The sequence below is a fragment of the Chiloscyllium plagiosum genome, unplaced genomic scaffold (genome assembly GCF_037043375.1).
Source record: "Chiloscyllium plagiosum isolate Xiang-an unplaced genomic scaffold, Cpla_swu_hap1 HiC_scaffold_31, whole genome shotgun sequence".
In the NCBI taxonomy this organism is placed as follows: domain Eukaryota; kingdom Metazoa; phylum Chordata; class Chondrichthyes; order Orectolobiformes; family Hemiscylliidae; genus Chiloscyllium; species Chiloscyllium plagiosum.
This window is the reverse complement of record NW_028270169.1, coordinates 21217584-21238141: the sequence shown is the minus strand read 5'-3', so window position 1 is coordinate 21238141 and position 20558 is coordinate 21217584. Positions and strand designations below refer to the sequence as shown.

At 37.1% G+C, this 20558-nt stretch overlaps 1 protein-coding gene across 5 annotated transcripts in view; it reads right to left on the bottom strand.

Annotated features, from left to right (window-relative positions):
- Window positions 1–20558, bottom strand: part of taok1a (TAO kinase 1a) — a 178193-nt gene that overhangs the window by 145347 nt on the left and 12288 nt on the right. Inside the window, exon 1 of one of the 5 annotated variants that reach the window (XM_043718406.2) lies at window positions 14643–14725. The exons of 3 other annotated variants lie outside the window; for them this stretch is intronic. The gene's annotated coding sequence lies outside the window, so the exon portion shown is untranslated. Of the gene's footprint in view, window positions 1–14555; window positions 14726–20558 lie in introns of those variants that run through there. One more of the 5 variants, XM_043718404.2, reaches the window with a different exon arrangement.

The following is a 20558-nucleotide window of genomic DNA, read 5'->3' as shown; positions in this document are numbered from 1 at the left end:
AATCTTGGAAAGTGTGATAAGCCTTTAATAAACTTCAGGACTACAAATTGGACATGTATAAATTTTCCAAATTGGATGCTCAAAGTAGTGTGCTGTAAATTTACTCTGCACCTTTTCCCAAGGCCAAAATGTCCTTCCTCAGAAGTAGTATAGCAAATGGTTCAGGGGGTCCAATCAGGTATCCATATAATTACAGTATGTCTTCCACCCCTTTGATTTCTAGAAAGGTCAGTATTCCATTATTTTGATTATTTTCGATATTTGTTCATGACATTTTGATAATCTGCGTACTCCAACCCACTCTGTAAACCTTCATGGTTTCTGGCTTTTCAACATTTAGAAGTACTCTGCTGTGTCTTTTTCAGTTCCTAAGTGGATGATCTCTCATTTGCATACATCAAAATACATTTGCTATAGTTCAGAACCCAACAGATTTTACAGGACACGACTAATTATATTCCACTAATTAAATGTACCCCCTACTCTGTTCGGCTGACTAACAAATTGGCAGGATGCAATGTGTTTCCAGTTCCATAAACTACAACTGCAGACAGCAGAACCCTATAAGAAGCATCAAATTCTTTCTTGAAGTTGACAAACAAGTAACTTCCCTAAGTCTTCCTAACTATTACTTAACCACCTCTTCAAAACACTGGTCTCAGCTGTGATATTTTAAATCCATTTGACATATTGAAAGTCTCCTACCCTTAATAGTATTGGCTCTATTCATTTCACAACAACAGATAGGAGCCTGATTGGCCTATCATTCCCTGATTTCCTTTCCAATTTTTGTAAATAGTGTGTGGTATGTGGAATTTTCTAATTCAAGAAATGATCCTCCATTGAAAGAATTTTGGAACATGATACTTGGCTTAGGACATCTGTCAAATTCTCACCTACTTCTTCTAAAACACCCTTTGAAAAAGGAAGAAATCATCTGGTCTGGGGATCTCATAATTCTTTACTTCCTTATTTTCATTAACTAATCGGTGGAAACAATGATGATATTTTAGGCTCTCAACTCAAAATCTACCTATTTTAACCTCTAATTGGTATGATATCAATTCTACTACCAAATCCATGCTATCTAAACAATACACTCTGTAGGTGTTTGTCATTAGCATTAAACTTACTTCTGACAAAAAGCCAGGAAGACTTGTTGTCTCAAGTTGTCTCAATAGTGATGAGACCAGAAAATGATGCAACCCATTTTTTATTAAATAATGAGGCCATAACTTTAATACATTTCTTTCTTACACAAACTTCCTCTGATGCCTTTACGCGTTAAAAGGGTGAAAGCATTTACAAAAAATATTTCGGAAAACAAATAGCCCATTACAAATTACTTTTTATTTTAATTTATTTCTCAGTGAGAAACGCCTAAGTAGATGCAACATCCTAAAAGAATTGTGATAATTGGCTGAATAAAAGCATTAGTAGTATGACTTCCAAAGTAGATTCAGATAAAGATAAAAAAATTAAATATAAAGATATTCAGTTATGAAGTTCTTAAAGCTGTTAAGGCTGGTTGTTTTTTTTAAAATTTAGATTTTTCTGTGTGAACTGTTGTGCTACATTTAACTAGCAAAAAGAGAGAATTAGAAATGCATTATTCTTTTCTCAACTTGCTTTTTTTCCTGAACCTCCAATCCAGGATTCTTGGAATACTTACGGATCAGAGCAAATAGATGAGGTCAAATAATTAGCAGTATCGGTTTCTGATTACTTGACTGGTTCTTGGATTAGTAAAGTAGCCTAATAAAGTATTTTTAAAAACTCAAATTGGCAATCAAACACATTATCAAGTTTAGAAATATTTATGAATGACTTTTAGTGGCAGCAGCAATTAATGATAATAGATATTTTCTAAGCAACCTGTTCAGAGATGCAATTATGTACTTGGGCACAAGAAATGGACAACAAATTTCACTTTCACCAACAAGCAGGGACAACATACCTCAGCATCATCAGTGTGAGGCAGCATCAATGCTTCATTCTGAGAACTGTGCAATGGATTAGTAATCTTGACTCATACAGAGTGCATAAAATACTAAGTGGAATTTATTACTACCATTTAAATTTTTTCAGTATTTGACTTTTTTATCCCCAAATTCTTTCACAGGATGCCACTGGCTCGACCGATATTTATTGTCCATCTGTAATTACAGAGCATTAATGAAGCATTGGTGAGCCACCTCTTTGAAGCACTACTGCTCTGCAGCACAGATGCTGACACAGCACTGTCAGGAAGAGAGTTTCAGGATTTTTGATCTCTCAATATTAAGAGAAACAACAAAATTCCAATTCAGGATAGTGAATATACTAAGGGGAACTTGCAGGTGCTGGCATTCCAACGTGCAGCTGCTCTTGGGTGGTTGAGGTCGCAGGTTTAGAAGGTCCTTATGGTATGCCCTTCTATCACTGGGTGTTAGTAGTAGAAGCATGAATGTTTAAGGTTCGTTTGCCCTGGATGGTGTCGAGTTCCTTGACTATTACTGATGCCACACTCACCTAGCTAAGTAGAGAGTATTCTATCACAAACTTGACTTGTGCTTTGCAGATGGGTGACAGGCTTTAGGGATTCAGGAAGTAAATACTGTACTAATTCCTAGCCTCTGACTTATTCATATTGCCACAGTAATTATATGCTTTGTCCCTGTTTCTAGTTAATGGAGACAGATTACATTGAGTGTCAAGGGGAGTTGGCTGGACTCTCCCTTATGGAAATGGTCATAGCCTACCACTTATGCAATGATCAGCATGATCATCAAGGATATTTACTTCAGTCCAAATGAAAACATGTCCAATCTCTAAAAGGAGCTTCATCACTACAAGTCAAAGCAAAAGTCAAACAGCATCTATCTAGAAAGAATTGGATTGGAAAGTCCTGTACAATTTAATACTCTCTCCAATCATAATGAGAAAGTCAAAGTACCATTCACAGATGCTGAACAAAAATGGGAAGCTGCATGCTAGTGTACTATGATAAATTTATGCCTGAATTCTGAATGCTGTACAAGCTTCACATTGAATCGTCACAGAATTCAGGTAAGTATACACATGAAATACTTTAACTTGGACAGTATTGATTACAATTTCTACTAGTTAGTACTGAAGCACAATATATACATTGCATAACCTAATAACCCAGCATGCCATTGAGTAGCAAGATTTTTTTGGTGATAGGTTTCTCGTTCTTGGACGCATTAGTTTTAGAAATATTTTTAAAATTGTAAGTGCTCTCATCTTAGTGAACAGCAACATTTCTACTTAACGCACATAATTCTGCAGAAATCAGTTGAAAATTATACTCCCCAAGTTAGAGGAAAATATAGTTTCATTTTAATCAAACAAATTTGAAATCTAAGAGCAAAAAACCCAAATCACAACTTCAAAGTTACATTATAAACATCTTGTTCTTGAAACAAAAAAGGAATTACCTATAACCAGCCTCTGACCCCAAAAAATGGAATTTCACATATACAGGCATAAGCAGAAAAACAAAGAAGCAAAGCTAAGTATTTGGATTTCTTCTGAAAATATTAGCCTACGTAATGTAAGGTAGCATTATAGTACTACACCAATTTTCCTAAAATTACCAATACATTTGCCCATCTAAGTCATGAAAAATACAAAGTACGATAAACTTGAAAATTAATTTTCTCTACTAAAATGAAAGGCATCTCAGCATCAAGTTCACTGCAGCAAAGGAACTTTACTATGATTCAGCACAACAAAAACTGCAAGGGAATAATTTTATGCATCCGGCTTTCAAAATATCTCAGGAAGGGATGTCCTGAGAATTTTCAAAACATAGAAGGAAGAATTGGGAGAAGCACCAAAATAGTACAGCATGGAAATTTAAACTTTCAAGGGCAAAACTAATAACTGCTAATTGTCTTGGGAGGTTTGGTAACGTGGAGATATAGAACATGCACCTTTGGCTTGTTACCACTATCCTACCACTACTTTCTTGCCATTTTTTGTGCTAATCATTTGCCTTTCTCTCAAAAGGTATTGTCTGCTTGGAACAATAGAGTTCCAAAAGCACCACGCAACATTTGGACACTTGCAATGCAAGCCTTGTTAGTGAGAAATGCTGAATAAAAACCTAAAGAACTGGAGATGCTGGAAATCAGAAACAAAAGCAAATTGCTGGAAAAGCTCAGCATGTCTGGCAGCAGCTGTGGAGAGAAATGAGTCCTTAGGAAGGGTCACTGGACCCAAAATGCTAATTGATTTCTCTCCATAGATGCTGCCAAACCTGCTAAGCTTTTCCAGCAATTTCTGTTTGTGTTCGTGAGAAATGCCTACCATATTTAAATATGGCAGAGTCCAGAATCAAACCTTACTTTCCTCTTCATCTGATGCTCAAACATGCATCTGTAGCAGCTAGCACTGGAAATAACTATGCAATTTATTGATTTGCAAATCAACCTTTGAGGACTTTCATATCTTTCAGAACTCATTATAAGAACCCCTATCTACGTGCAAACATTGACCAACTAAGTCAACTTAAACAGAGATTCGAATGAGATCTTTTTCCCCACCCCTACATAAGGTTTAGGAACTATGTTTAATTAGTTGGACAATAAATGAAGTTCTTTTGTAAAATATCAAAGTAAATATATGATACTGTCACAAAGTGCCTTTAAACATTATAAAATTCAAATATAAACAAGTTACACTACTGTAATTTTTGTGAAAAGCAAATTAAGGACTAAATACAGCACATTTTCTTTATGAAGAGCCATTATAACACAAAGGAAATTCCAGTAAAGCTAAACAAACATTTTATCTATGAACTTTGACCAATTATACTGTAATTCCTATTATGGCAGTATTGCAGCAAAAGTAAAAAAGGCAAAATAGAATAAAACTTCCTTGCACATTGACAAATTGCATGAGTTAGCCTTTTTTATTTAAATTGTGCTAAAAGAGCAAGCCTTATAAAGTACCAGGCTCTCTCAGGTCAGGGTGTACATGAAGGTAAGCAATCTTTTGTGAAGGTGTTGAACCACTGTTGGTCTACTCATCCAAATGACAATCAAACACTAATGGGCTATTAGGGACCACAAAGATGCATGTGCTTACATTATGTTTGTGTCCTCACAATGCATGTGTATGTTAGAACTGATGTTTTTAAATTGCTGTTACATCACAAGAAGGGTGATCATCTATAGTGGCTCCATGCATAGCAGTTGGTCAGTCCCTTTCGCTGGATTATTTCCTGTAACACTAATTCCCATGAGCACCTATTCAATTTTTTTGTAAGTTTACTGACCATCTGCGCTTCCACCATAATCATTGACAATTAGCCTCAAGTCATGACTACTTAATATGTAAAAATGTTTTTAAATAACAAGGTATTTCAGTGGTGGCACAATGCAATATACTGAGATCAGGTAACTCAGCAGATTTCAGCCTGGACTCCATCGTAACACTGTTGCCTTGGAGAGTAAAGTCATGAAGCAGCCCACTTTGACTGCTGCTCAAATTTTTGACATACATAATTGGAAGTATATTGGGAACATATCAAGACCAAAAGTGACACCTTTGCATCCATTCATGAATTTGTGCAATACAGTATACAGCCAGAAATACTCTGATCAGGGTAACCATTATCCCATAGGATAGCTCTGATGTGCCCCATTTCATCAAGCTTGCAGGGTAAACAATCTGCTTGGGCCCTATTTGTGAGGTTGCTGAAAAACCAACCTTACACAGGCTGATAGCCTATAGGAAATCCAGTGAAGGTAGGTTTGTGGTAGACTGTAGGAGAGAATCCCCTGGCCAATTTCTCAACCAGGACACTAAGGAATGGAAATAAATTTCTGTGTCAGTGTGATGCTAGGCAGATACATTTATGGGGGAGGCAATAGCCTAAATGATATTATCGCTGGACTGTTAATCCAGTGACCCAGATCATGATCTGGGCACCCATGTTCAAATATCACCACAGTGGAATTTGAATTCAATAAACAGAAAATCTGGAAGAATCAAATGATGGCCATGAATCTTTTGATGATTGTCAGAAAAATCCACCTAGTTCACTTATGTCATCTTTTCCTGGTCTGGTCAATATGTAACTCCAGACCCACAACAATGTGGCTGACTCTTAACTGTCCTCTGGACAATTTAAGAAATGCAATAAATATTGTCCCAGCCAGCAATGTTTTCATCCCCTGAATGAATTTAAAAATGTACGTTGCATGACCCAAAGACCAGCAGATCATATCAAACAGCATACTGGTCCAGCAGCTCACAACAATCAAGGAGTTAACCGTGCCCAACTGGCCTGTGCTATCAACCAGCATTTGATGTGATTCTGTGGTTGAATAGCATTTGCTAAATAATACGGAGTCTGTGGAGAATGTTGCTAACAACCAGTTTAAGATCATTAGTCAGGCTCAGTGTGGCACACTTGTGCATACTGGAAGCTAAACATATTAATACATAGGGCCCTGTTCTATGCAGACAGAAAGAATGTACAAGCACAGTTCCTGTTTCAGCTTAACAAAACAGCTGACAGCCATACTTTGCTTCATTTCTCAGGGAAATTTCTTTGCCAATCACAGCGAACCTGCATATTTTAAATTTAAACAAAACTGAACCAATCGTCATCTGCTGAATTCTCCGCGATAATGTTTCTACCAGAATCCACCAGCTAATTATTTCTCTCATCTCAAATGTTGTTTTCCTTTTACATGTAAGATGAACTGCTTTAACAATGTCTCTCCTTTCAGCAATGCTCAAGTTCTGTATTGTCATATGTCCATTTGTAAATTTATATAACTTAAAATAGATACCACAGAGCATTCCTTTTTAATTCTACAAGCTTTCCCAAGCCACTGCTCTCAATATTGCCTTCTTTCTTTGCTACCTCCTACCATAATTTACATCAAGTACAACATACATGCTTTAAAAATGTTTCTTCCTGATTTTTGCTTTCATTATTTCAAGATAGTAAACAGCAATGAAAAATAAAGTCGCAAACTCTTTGCAAATCTGAAAGTGCATGTAGGCTTTCAAGTTCTGGTAACAGGAGGGAGGAAATAGCTAACAGAGATAATAAGAAGCAAGGAGCAGCTCACAACAAAGATCCAATCCTACAAAGCATATGATGCCCAGTACCTAATATTCAGATGCAATCAGAAGATCAGAGTCAAGAAAGCACTGCTGTATCTAATCTTAGAAACTAGCTTGGAGGACCCAAATGTGACTGAAACAAAAGTTATTTTTATTATGGAAAACGATGACAACCATCCGCAATCATCAAATAATTATAGTGAGAAAGATCTTTTGGCTCATCCTAATTCATTCGATCAAAACTTCAACTAGAATTTTCTTAAAAGAATACAAATCTTGCGCCTCCATTTCTCTAATAAACACTCATTTTCTTGTGCATAGTATTTGGTAAAGGAAAACTTTCTATTTATGTTTATTCCCCATTGAATGGGTCTGTTTACACCAACCACCTGATGATAAATTCTGCCTGTACATGCTCACCTCAATTTCTTTAAATGCATATGTGGACAATTTAAAAATTAAAATTCTATTTAAACAGTTTTGTTTTCTTCACTTTTTTTTTTCATTTTTATGGTTTCTTTCAGTTTTTAAAATCATGTTTCTATTTCAACTTATTTCAGCGATTTTGCTGCTGCTACGCATGCTCCTCGGTGGCAGCAAACACAGCCATCATCATTAGACTTAACCTATAGTCTCCGGTCCCTCTTTCACTGAAATGTTTCTTCCTGATTTTTGCTGTTAGTATCTTGAAATAATGAAAGCAATGAAAAATAAAGCCACAAGCTCTTGGCAAATACTAACCCATTACAGTTCTCAGATATGTTTGTCAAAACCTGAAGAGTTAAAGTTTCTCCAGTTTTTCCTAATCTGAAAAAAAATCATTCTTGCAGCTTTCTATTTTACAATTTTGATACATTTTTCAATATTTCACAAGCTTTGTGGATTGGTGTTGTACCTTGATGTGGCATTTTGAATATCAACTCAAGCAAGATTTTGGGTTCTTACACTAGGCAGTACAAATGTTGCCCAACATCATTCATCTATGTAGCACTTTAGAAATGACTGCTGTTACTGTCAAATTTTTGTCCAGGTGATTTTATAACAACTTTTCTGACAGACCCTTCTGACATGCTATCATTTAGTGTCATAGAGAGGTACAGCACCCCACCTCACATTGAATACTTTTCACCTTGTTAAATGGACCTTACATACTGAATGTTTGCAATATTGTTAAATGGTTCGACATAATGAATGCTTTTCCACCTTGTTCACCCGTTACCCTTGCCTCCAGCACCCCACTGTTAACTGCAAGTTCTTATCTGATCTGAGTCATGCTCAGCTGAACCTCGTTTCACAAACACTCAAAACTTAACTCTTTCCTACCTGCTCATACCCTATACACATTCTCAACTTCACATGACGAAGGAGCAGCACTCCAAAAGCACGTGATTTCAAATAAACCCTGGACTATAACCTGGTGTCATTTGACTTTTGACCATTTCACTTATCTAAATGGCAATGCAAAAACAAAAATACATTTAAACAAGTCACTCAGTCATTCCCTCAAAAAAACTGAGGGAGCCATCACTCCAAATCCAGCAAGACAAAACTTATTTCATTGTCAAAACAGCTTTCAATTGAGATCATATGTGTGGAATAATGATGGTTGTAAACTTATTTCTATACACAAAAAGCAATTTGATAACAGTATGATTTCTTGAGGAAAAAAAATCATCCAAGGGTAGTGAACCTGCAGAATTCTCTACCACAGAATGCTCTGGAGGACAAGTCACTGAATATATACGAGAGAGATTTCTTTGTTAATTTTAAAGGCATCAAGGGGCATGGACAGAAAGCAGGAATATGGCGTTGAGACAGTAAATCAGTCATAATCCGAACAAATAGTGGAGTAGTCTTGAAGGGCTGAATGACCTACCCCTGCTTCTATTTTCAACATTTTTATGGAGATAGACAATGAAAAGGTGAAGGAATTAAACTGAGCATTTAATTGGCTTTCTGATTCAGTGCAGCCAAGGAAACAGATACAAGTCTCCCTAATTCCAAAATTGTCGACCAAATCCAAGTCTGAACTATAAGTACATAGGTAAAGCTCCAGGGGATGACAGATGCCTTATTAAACAAGTCACAAAAGGCAAGATAAGGGGAGGAAAATCAATTAGCAGTAGCTTGAAACAAAAATATTACTATAAATTGAGAAGATATCTAAAATTCAAAATCAAAACTTCACATCCCAAATAAACTATAGCAAAGTCAGTTTAACATGATTTTATTGTTTCAACCAGAAACAGATTTCAACACTTCCTTCAGGTTTCAATGAAAATTTTAAAAGAGAACCTTCCACAGGTGAATATTCAGTTTTGCTGCCTTGGATGCTGCCTGAACTGCTGTGCTCTTCCAGCACCACTAATCTGAAAATAATATTATAATGCCCTCTAAAGGGGACATACTTGTTTTTGGTACTATAAATAGAAAGGTTATTCTCCCAAGATTTGGCTGGGTTTACTATATAGTTGCAACATTTACATAATTAGTCTAAATGCAATCAATTTCTCTTCCACTGTCTATTTGCAATGGTCAGCTCTCAACAATGGCATTGACATTTTTAAAACAAATACAGCAATAATATTACACAGCTGCAAAAGGATGATGGAACCAGGATGAAGCCTTGTACAATATTTAGTGTTGCCATAGTTGACAAATATTCATCTCACAAAGTAAAAATAAAATCCATGCAATATAAAGACAAAATACTATTGACGTTGAATCTGAAAGAGAGAGAACTTGAGCAATATCTTTGGACAGAGGAAGAGTCATGTTCTGACAGAATTGGAAAATGTTACAAATATATTCAGATTTTGAACAATATTTTGCATTATCACATTCAGTGTGAATGTAAGTTTTCATTTATGTCCATTCAGGTTTTTTTTTCAAAGATAAAAATGCAATTAATAGAAAATTACTTAAAAAGTTAAAACAACTTCAGGCCAATGGTGACTGTTGATTATAATGGATTTTTAGGTCAATTTGTTTTATCTATCAATTTGCTTCCAGTTCTCTCACTTCTAAAGTGATATAAAATATAAAAACATCTAAAATGCAAATGCATAAAAATATTAAATACATTTTTAAAATATCATGGCCACAGCTGAATTGTAATAGCACCAACCAAATGCATGCAAGTTTCCAGTTTTCTTCCATAGTTGAGTTATACACATCACCAGAAGTAGAGGTTTATGTTGCAATAGGGAACTCTCTCAGAGGGTAAAGCAGATTTGTGGCTAATTTCAAGGGATGAAAACCGCAACAAATTTCAGAAATGCTGCCTTTAGAAGTGACACCAGACAAAATAGGAGACATTGTAGTGCTGTCACATAGAAACACAAAGGGTCAACAAAATCATCAACCTAGAAGCAGATATCTCTAACTTGGAGTATGCTATAGAATTTCCTGGTCAACATAAAGACAATTATACCTTTTCACAGAGAAAAAAATGAAGATGTTATTTTAACAGTAATCTTCAATCAAGTGAATATAAACTGGGAAAACCCAAGTGGTTTAGAATTAAGTATTTTGAAAATTGGGGCACGAGGGTTCTTCACCAATTTCACCAAAGAACCTACATGAGGCAATGCTTAACTTAATCAGATTATTTGTTCGTAATCCAGAAAACGTACAAGTCGTCATACAGACCCATGGGGAACAAAAACTATAGTGAGAAGGCTCAACAGTTGTGTGGGGCTGCGTGTGCACGCGCTATTTTGAGACTCACCACCTCAAAGGCAGCAGGGCGGGGTGGAAGAGAGAGGAAAGGCTGGAGGCTTCAACAATGTTGCAGGTTCGTTACACAAAAAAATGGGCGTCTCCTCAGAAACAAACCCTGAGACAAAGGGGGAGCAAGGCAGGCAGAGTGAAGAAAAAGTAAATTTCAGAAAACTCCAAGCCCCAGAGGAGAGGCAGTGAATCAATTAACTGATCCCATCTCGTTCGGATAATCGAGGTTCCTCTGTACAACCAATCAACTGTGGCTGTGCTTTTCACGTTGATTTTGACTTCTTTCTTGATATCCAGTTTTCAACTGCGTCATACATGTAAATTGTTGCTAATCTTGCCAGAAGCCATCCTAATGAGGCTCAAAGCCAAACATCAGAGGCACTTCAGTCCTCACCATTCAAGTCCCTGACTGCCCAAAAAAAAAGCATGACCAAATTTGTAGAACAAGAATGTAGTCTACTGTGGGGCTCAGTGGCTCATCCACCCCAACTTTGTCCTAGGAACTGTAGAAAACCTGGGAGAGGCAGCCAGCACAAGAGTCCAAAAGAGAAGGCTGACACATTTGCAACAATAATCAGCCAGAAATATTGAGATGATCCATCTCTGCCTCCTCCTGGAGGTGCCCAGCATCAGAGATAACATTCTTCAAGTCTTTTGATACACTCCATGTGATAACAAAAAATGGCACTGGATATTGCAAAGGCTATTGGTTCTGATAATATCAATTGCGGTACTGAAAACATGCTCCAGAAATAGCCCTATTCTCAGCCAACCTATTCCAATACTGATACAACCTTGGAAAGTACCAAGCAATATAGAAAATTGACCAGGAAAGTTACTTGCATAACCAATAAGATGATTACTACCCTCAGTCATCAGCAATGACAGAAAAAAAACTTTTGACATAGTACTATCAAATGGCACTTGTAATGAAATGACCTGCTTACTGACACTTAGTTTGGGTTCCACTGTTACCACTCAGCTCATGATTTCATTAGTCTTGATCCAAAAAACAAACAAAAGAGATAAAATCTCAGAGTGAAGTAGTGTGACTGCCCTCGACATCAAGGCAGCCGTTAACCAAGTACAGCATCAAGCCCTAGAAAAACTGGAGTCAATGAGAATGAGGGGACAACTTTCCACTTGCTGAATTCATGTTTAACATAAAGGAACAAAGAACAAAGAAAATTTACAGCCCAGGAACTGGCCCTTTGGCCCTCCAAGCCTGAGCCAATCCTAATCCACTGTCTAAACCTATCGTCCAATTCCTAAGCATCTGTAAACCTCTGCTCCCACCTACTCATGCATCTGTCCAGATGCACCTTAAATGAATCTACCGTGCCTGCCTCTACTACCTCTGCCAGCAACGCATTCCTGGCACCTACCACCCTCTACGTAAAGTACTTTCTGCACGTATCCCCCTTAAACTTTTCACACCTCACCTTGAACAAATGACCTCTTGTTATTGAATCCCTCACCCTGGGAAAAAGCTCACCTCTATCCACCCTGCCTATACCCTTCATGATTTTGTAGACCTCAATCAGGTCCCCCCTCAATCTCCTTTTTGCTAATCAAAACAAATCTAACCTACTCAACCTCTCTTCATAGCTAACACCTTCCATACCAGGCAACATCCTTGTAAACCTTCTCTGCACCCTCTCTAAAGCGTCCACATCCTTTTGGTAATGTGGTGACCAGAACTGTACACAGTATTCTAAATGCTGCCAAACCAAAGTCTTGTATAATTTTAACATGACCTGCCAGTTCTTATACTCAATACCCTGTCCGATGAAGGCCTTCTTGACCACTCTATCCACCTGTACAGCCACCTTCAGGGTACAATGGACCTGAACTCCCAGATTTCTCTGCTCGTCAACTTTGCCCAATGCTCTTCCATTTACAGTATAGTTCGCTCTAGCATTAGATTTTCCAAAATGCACCAACTCACATTTGCCTGGATTGAACTCCATCTGCCACTTCTCCACCCAACTCTCCAGTTTGTCTATATTCTCTGACAGTCCCCTATTCTTTCTGCTACTCCACCAATCTTCGTGTCATCTGCAAACTTACTGATCAGACCATCAATGTCCTCTTCCAGATCACTTATGTATATCACAAACAACAGTGGCCCCAGCACTGATCCCAGTGGTACACCACTGGTCACCTTTCTCCATTTCGAGAAACTCGCTTCAACTACTACTATCTCCTGTTGCTCAACCACCTTGCACACCATGTGACTTGACTTTCTCCATTAATCATGGGGAAACTTATCAAACGCCTTACTAAAGTCCATGTATATGACATCTACAGCCCTTCTTTCATCTATCGGGAAGATGGTTTCGTTATTGGAGATGAAGCATTCTTGCTCCGGGACTTCAATGCAAGAGCTCCTCAAGGCCCAACTGCCTTCAGCTGAATCAATGACTTTCCCCATTACGATAATGATAGAAATGGAGGTGCTTGTTCAGAACATTTGGTGGTACTCGGATACTGAAGCAGTCCCTGCATATTTGAGGCAAGACCTGGACAACATTCAGCCTTGAACTGATGTGTTCGCAACATTTGTGTCACACAAATTCCTGGCAATGGCATTTCCAACGAGAGAATCTAACCAGTGCTTTTTGACCTTCAATGAATTCTCCACTATCAACATCCTGGGATAGTACTACTGATCAGAAACTGAACTGGACTCGCCATATACATGCTGTACCTACAAAACCAGATCAGAAGCTGAGAATTCTGCACCTAGGATCTCTTGTTTCCCGTAATGCTGGTCCAGCATCTACAAGGCATAAATCAAGACAGTGTGGTGGAATCCTTTCCACTTGCCTGGATTGATGCAGCTCCAACAATTCTCTCAAAGCTTGAAAGCATGTAGGACAAAATCAGTCTGCTTGTTTGGCACCCCATCCACCACCTCCAATATTTACTCCCTTCACCACTGATGCGTACTGACAGCAAAGTGTATCATCTACAAGATGCACTGCAGTAACTCTATGGAAAGCACATTTCAAAACCTAGAAGAGGAGCAGCAGATACGTGGGAACATCATCAGCAAGGTACCCTCCAAATTATATTCCATCCTCATTGGAATTATAATCACTATTCCTATACTGTTGTGGGGTGAAAATCCAGGAATTCCCTCTTAAAAGAATTGTGGGCATCACTCTGCCATTCGGACCACTGTGGTTCAAGGAGGCAGTTCACCACTACATTATACAGAGAAATTAGGGATGGCAATAAAGACAGGCCCTTGACTCTAACAAGACCGTGACCTTATAAACTAGAATCAATTGGTTTCTCATGTTTCATATTAAATATTTTTAACCAAAATTTCAATAAATTTGAAATTTCTCTTCAATCTTCAACATCACAAAACCTAAATGACTATAACCAGAGTTATTATATAAATGTTATAATTAGGTGTATGCTATAATGAGAATGTTTATTTATGGTTTCTCTTATTACAGTACAGTCATAGGCAATGAATTACACTTGTGGTTTGGCATGGTTCATATATCTACTTTCGACATGGGAAAAGACTTTTACAGAACATACCCAGTGACCTCTGCTGGAAGTGCACATGTGGACCTTATGCTGCACTGCTCCCTTCTCCCAGGTTGAAAAAATTGCCACCGCTCACCATTAAGGCTCTCTTATAAATAATAGCCTTTGTACGATAAAATACCAGCATTTCTAGCAAGGTTGTAACATTTAAAAGAGGAAAGAATTACCAAATGTACTCCTGCTCCTATTTTCTCTATTTCTGAAACAGACGCACTGGAGTTGGCTAAACTGGGAGAATGAAATGGAGTCCTTACGGAAAGCAGGATGTAAGGAATTGTAGTCAAGATAGCTGTGGGAGTTGGTGTATTTCCAATGCATGATAGTAGACAGCTTAGCCCTGAAAATGGAGAGAAAGACATGTTAAGGAGGGGAAGAGTCAGAGATGGCCCAAATGAAAGTGATAGAAGTTTGAAGGTTCATATCAAAACTGATTAATGCTCCCTTTTTGGATGAAGTCTTCAACCAATTAGAATCACTCTGCAGTTGTAGCAATAAGATTTTATGTTGTCAGCTTCTGATTCAATACTTTTTAAGTTGAATTAATCCTGTAGTGAATACATCTGAAAATGTTTAATTAAAACAATTAGGAATCCCCAATTTGGTAAAGAAGAATGTAAAACTCACATCCTAAAGCCCAGGTTCAAAAGCTTGCACAAGTGAAATCTGTCCATTCTTTTGTGCTTCACAGGCCAAAAGGTTATAGCTTGTTTCTCTACCCCAGGGCAAGGGTTAGAAATGTGGTTCCATAGTAAGACAGAAGATACAAATGAAATGCAGCTGTGCATCCACACCCTAGAAAACTCCAATTTTCCAGTTCATGTTGAACCTTGAGAATAAAGGAAAATCTCGACAGAAAGTAGTAATAAACTCAACATAAATGTTTCTTTATTCATTGAGCAATAAAAATCATTCAGAGCCTTCCATTTATTGAAACTTCAATATGTTGTGTTGGCTATTGCATTTGAATATTTCAGACTAACATCTACTACACTTGCATGTGTAAATTTATAGATAAATCAACATTTCTTAGCCTATGTTACTTTAGAGCTTGAAGTTAATTTAGTGCTCATTGAAGATGAAATAAAATTTGAAGCAATGATAAAAACAACTGATTGGGAACAAATTTAACAACATTCAAAGGTATATGTCAAATAAATCAGCATAATCACTTAAATTTCCCATGACACATGAAATCTTGTACAGTTTCTAATCAAATAAGAACCTTGCATCCTTTCATCAAGTGAGTCACTTGTCTAACAATACAAATCTTTCAACAAAACTGCACAATTCAAATAATAGGAGCATGAACTTCAGTCAAGTCAAATTTATGCCATGATGAAGAGCTAACTATGCAGCACTGCAAAACTATAAGTTCAAAGTACAAGGACATCAAATCAAATTAGAAGTGGGTCAGTGAGAACCTGTCTGAAACTCATTAATCAAGTCTTTAGCGCAATGCACACATTACAAGTCTCAGCTACAAATACCTCAAAAGATACTGTTGCCCGATTACAATAATCATGTTGAGACTCTTCTTCTGGATTTCTGACTGCAAACAGCTAACTTACTTAATCATATGACGGCCAAGTCCACCATATAAATAAAAGTGAAAGAACATTTTTAACATTAGCTCAAATATATATCATGCTCATCACAAGCTCAATGTCCAGTACAAGATCAACTTCAGCTGAATCTGCAGGTTATACATTCTGACATAACACACAACTCATTAAAGTTAGTGGGTAGATCAAAATGGCCAAATTTGTACGTTCATTGTATTAGAGACATCCTGACATACAAGCACTTCTCACTGGAGGACTGTTAAAATGGGTAGATCTTATCTGCCTACTGACTCTCCAGAACAGAGCTATTCCAAAGCGTCTCAATAATTTGAACAGCCTCTTCAAATGGCTGCAAATGGCATCATGTTGATCTGGAGAGCGACCAACTTTGTGGATAGGATCAGCTTCAGGCAAAATAATTTTTAAACCAAAGATTGTGGAAACATAGTTCAGGCACAAAGTAGGTGAGTAAGGGAATTCTTAAATCTCTTCCTAAAAATCTAACTGTCTATATTTCAAGTTTAATATTTTATTGTAATGCACTGTTAAGTTTAAATTTCATCCAGACTTGAGCAAGTTTGAGCTCTCAAGTTGAGAGCAGCTATGGGGTCACAGGGACAGGGTGGGGTGCTCTTCAGAGGGTTGGTGCAGACTTGATTGACCAAATGGCCTCTTTCAACACTAGGGATTCTAAGATTCTAAAGAAATCAGAGTAAAAGTTTTCTCTACTTTGGGCTGAGCTAACTTTAGTTTCAAAGCACATAAACAGCGACCTCTGAATGCAACTTTGAAAAAAGGAGCTGAGAATTGAATGAGTAAGGGAGTTGATGGAACAAGGTGCTTTTGCTACCTTTATACACTATCAAGGAATTTGTTCTAAACTCTACTACAGAAGACTTGGAAGGGAAGGAGGACATCAAGAAAGTTAAAATCATTGAGGAAGTGATACTGAGCAAACTGTTGGAAGGACAAGCAGAACAAGTCAGCACGAACTTCATCCACAGTTTTAAAAGAAGTGGTTAATGGGATAGTTGATGTACTGGTTTTAATCTTCTGAAGCTCCCTAGATCCAGAGAATGTTCTTTAGATTGGAAAATAGTGAATGTAACCAAGGTTCATATTCAGTATTAATAAGCAAAATTAAAGACAGATGAAGATTGATTCTGTTGTTTTATACAGTCAAATCAGCTGCCAAAAGTCATGGAATGAGTTTAAGCATGAATAATCATCAGTCGGGAGATATAATAGAAAAGTGTCAGTATCATGAAACCATATCCCAATCAGATTCAGCAGCTACAGAAAAACGAGTAATATAATCAAAATCAAAGCTTAATTACAGCAAGGTTTGGAAACAGTGTTGCTTCACTTCCATAGCTTTAAACAGTGACATACCAGAAAGAGCAACTTTGGTTTGTTGACAGACAATATGTTTGATCATGTGAATTAGTTTGCCTCCCAATACCTAAAACAGTTATGACTATTCATAGATGAATACACATGAAACACTTCCTTAATCATCACTGATTGTCATGTGTCACTGACATTCGGATGACAGACCCACTGACTTTACTGTAATCTGTGAGAATACAATGAAAAAGATAATGTGACTATTGATTTTTTAAATGGTATGATGGTCAGTACAATGCCATGTCACTGAAGTAGTCATTCCTTAAGGACATTTGCCCGTTTTCTGTGACAAATAACTGTTTGATGAGAAAGGAACAATTAAGCAATTGTTCAAATCTTAGAAAAGAGAGATACAATGGTCCTCCTCATACCATTCTCCCCAAAAATCTCCAGCCAACCTGACTACACAGTTTGCCATTTCCATTCTCAGCTGGAGATCCTAGATTTTGCCAAAAGTAAGTTCCACAAGTGCATACAGTCCTTCATTACCTCATTGAGTGTAGCAAAAAACTAAATTTATTACTCAGGTTTTAGAATTTTAAGGAACAAATTTCTAACTGCAGATAAAGGGAGCATCGGCTTGAGAAACCAAAAAATACCTGCGATGCAAATGCAGTTCTAAATAACTTAGATTTAAGCACAAAAACTGACCTACATTTGTCTTGCAATACCAGAATTGATAGTTAAGAACAATTTTAACAAAGATTCCGTCAACAAGCTTGGCAGGAATTCAGAGTGAACCTTTGTTAGAAGGTGCTTCCAGTTAGTTTATCCATGTGTATTTGCAAAAAAAAAAGGCATTTCAGTTTGGATTTCAGGAGGGAAGAGTAGCCAAAAGATTTGCTCTGGCTTGCAGTTAGTGGGAGAAATCAGTGATTCTCAGTCTTGCACTAGATAGCAGTCAATTTCAATAGTTACCTTTGGAAGAGCTGTGTCAAAGCCATCAAAGCAAACTAAGAATAAACAGTATGACACCTTTAAAGAAAACTGGAGGAGGGCTTAGCCAAAAGTTAATGTAATTTTCTGTGTGTAATTTATGCCACCAGGAATAGTATCCAACTGGGAATACCAAAATTAAAATAAATTCGGATGTCTGTGGCATATCTTTTAGACTGGTGCCAGTAAAAGTGGCGAGACCTTTAAGATTTCATAAGACAAAGCACACTCTTGAAAGGAAGTAAAAAGTAGAACTGAGTTTATAGAATTAGCCTTTATAAGCTATAGTGTTTACTTTGTTCAACTATTGTTTTTGGTTTTTATTAAAAAAACCAAACACGTGTGGCATACTTCACTAAATTAATTACTGGGTGCTCGGATTTCTCTATAAAAAAATTAAAGGCCCCTAATACTTTTGTAACGCAGATTTATGTGAAACTGAATAGTTTAAGAATCAGTATGCAACTTGAATGTAGAAAGTATCAAGAAGCAACTTATTCAAAAACCATGCAAGTACACTTACTAATAAAGGTCTTACTAGTGAGCAATAAGCATGGCCAATTCTCTTTCTTGCAGGTTCAAAAAATAGAACCACAAATGGTGCCTTTGCAAATTCCAGCTAAATTAGCCGAGAATGTGAAACATACTTTAGGTATATATATTCAGGTATCATTGCCTAAAATGACAGTCAACAGTGCATCTTTAATTTATTACACAGAGTTCTCAACTTTGAAATCCAATGTTTTCAAGGATTATTTACTCACACATGATACATTAGGTTGACCTTTGGGCTCTGTTTCTTTGGCTAGCTAACAACACCCTGCTTCCAGAGCTGTGAGCATAAACTGGTGGTTCTTGTGGGTGCAAGGACAGGGTTCCCCAGTCTGGGCCAGGAGACAGGTTCATGTCCCACCTGCTCCAGTGATGTGTAATAACATCTCTGAAAAGGTTGGTGTGTGCGTGTGTGTGTGTGCGCGCGCGTGCGTGTGTGTGCGCGCACGTGTGTGCGCACGTGCGCGCGTATGGTGTATATATTATATATACATATACATACACACACACACATATATACACACAAACACACAGGTGGCTATACTTAATAGGCACTAGAGCAGACATCAAAATATTCCTAATTAATAAACATTTTGATGAATATATTAAAAAAGCCTTTACAAATGTTTGTCTCATCATTTGAGGAAGCAAATCTGTTAAAGTGCTTCATTTATTTTATTTCACAAGAATTTTGGGGGAAAAAATCTTTCTCCTGCAGAAAGAATTGCTTTTGACTACTATACTCAGCAAATGCAAGAGTACTGATATAAAGTTGAACATTTGGCAGATTACAAATCATCTATTTGCTCACAATGATCTGATTTCGTTGTTGTCAGTTAGCCGCTATATCCTACACTAGATTCTGCTTTTTGCGTGGATGAGAATGTTAACATGCAGTCAGTGGTCATTTAATTACTTGCACCAATGGCTTTCAAAAACAAAGTGTACCAAAAAAACTCCCAATGGAATTCTAACAGTGTAAAAAATTTGTAAATAGTTTCAATTGAATTTTTTTTGCTTTGCAGCTGTTGCTGGCTCTAATTGTGATCCTTCCAGCCTAATCAGCAAGTATTACAAACACTAGACTGTGATGTTAGAAATTTTGAAACTTTGAAACAAATTAATATAGTCTGTTAAAAATTCTATATTCTATAATTTTACCAAGTTAATGATAATACAATTATTTTATCTTTACTGCAAAGACAAAAAGACAAAGTGCAACAACTCCAGCAATGTAGCTAAATGTGCATGCACATCATCCATAAACTCTGGTATAAAGCTGAACCTTCTTGGGGGAAAAAAAGGCCGCTAAAGGAAAACAAAACTTCAATCCAGCTTGACATGTGGACACTGACCAATCAAGGATATCTCAACTCAGATGCTGTTTAAAGGAAGATAAACCATACTTATACTGCCAGCCTTGTTTTATTGAGTGACTAGTAAATTTAGTGTCAAAGCTAAGCTTACATTTGAAAACATGGAATTTAATACACCAGCACCAGTTCTAGAATATTAACCAACCAAAAATGACAACTTTTTTGTCTGGGAGGAGAGATTACAAAATCATGTTTGGCATGTAATGCAGTTGGTAATAATAAGTATGAGGAGGATTATATTCTCAACTGAAAATGACAACTCTTCCAGAGCTTTAAATGAGATATAATCAAGGCTACCTAAATCAATACTACAAACTTTGGTACTGAAGTAGTATTC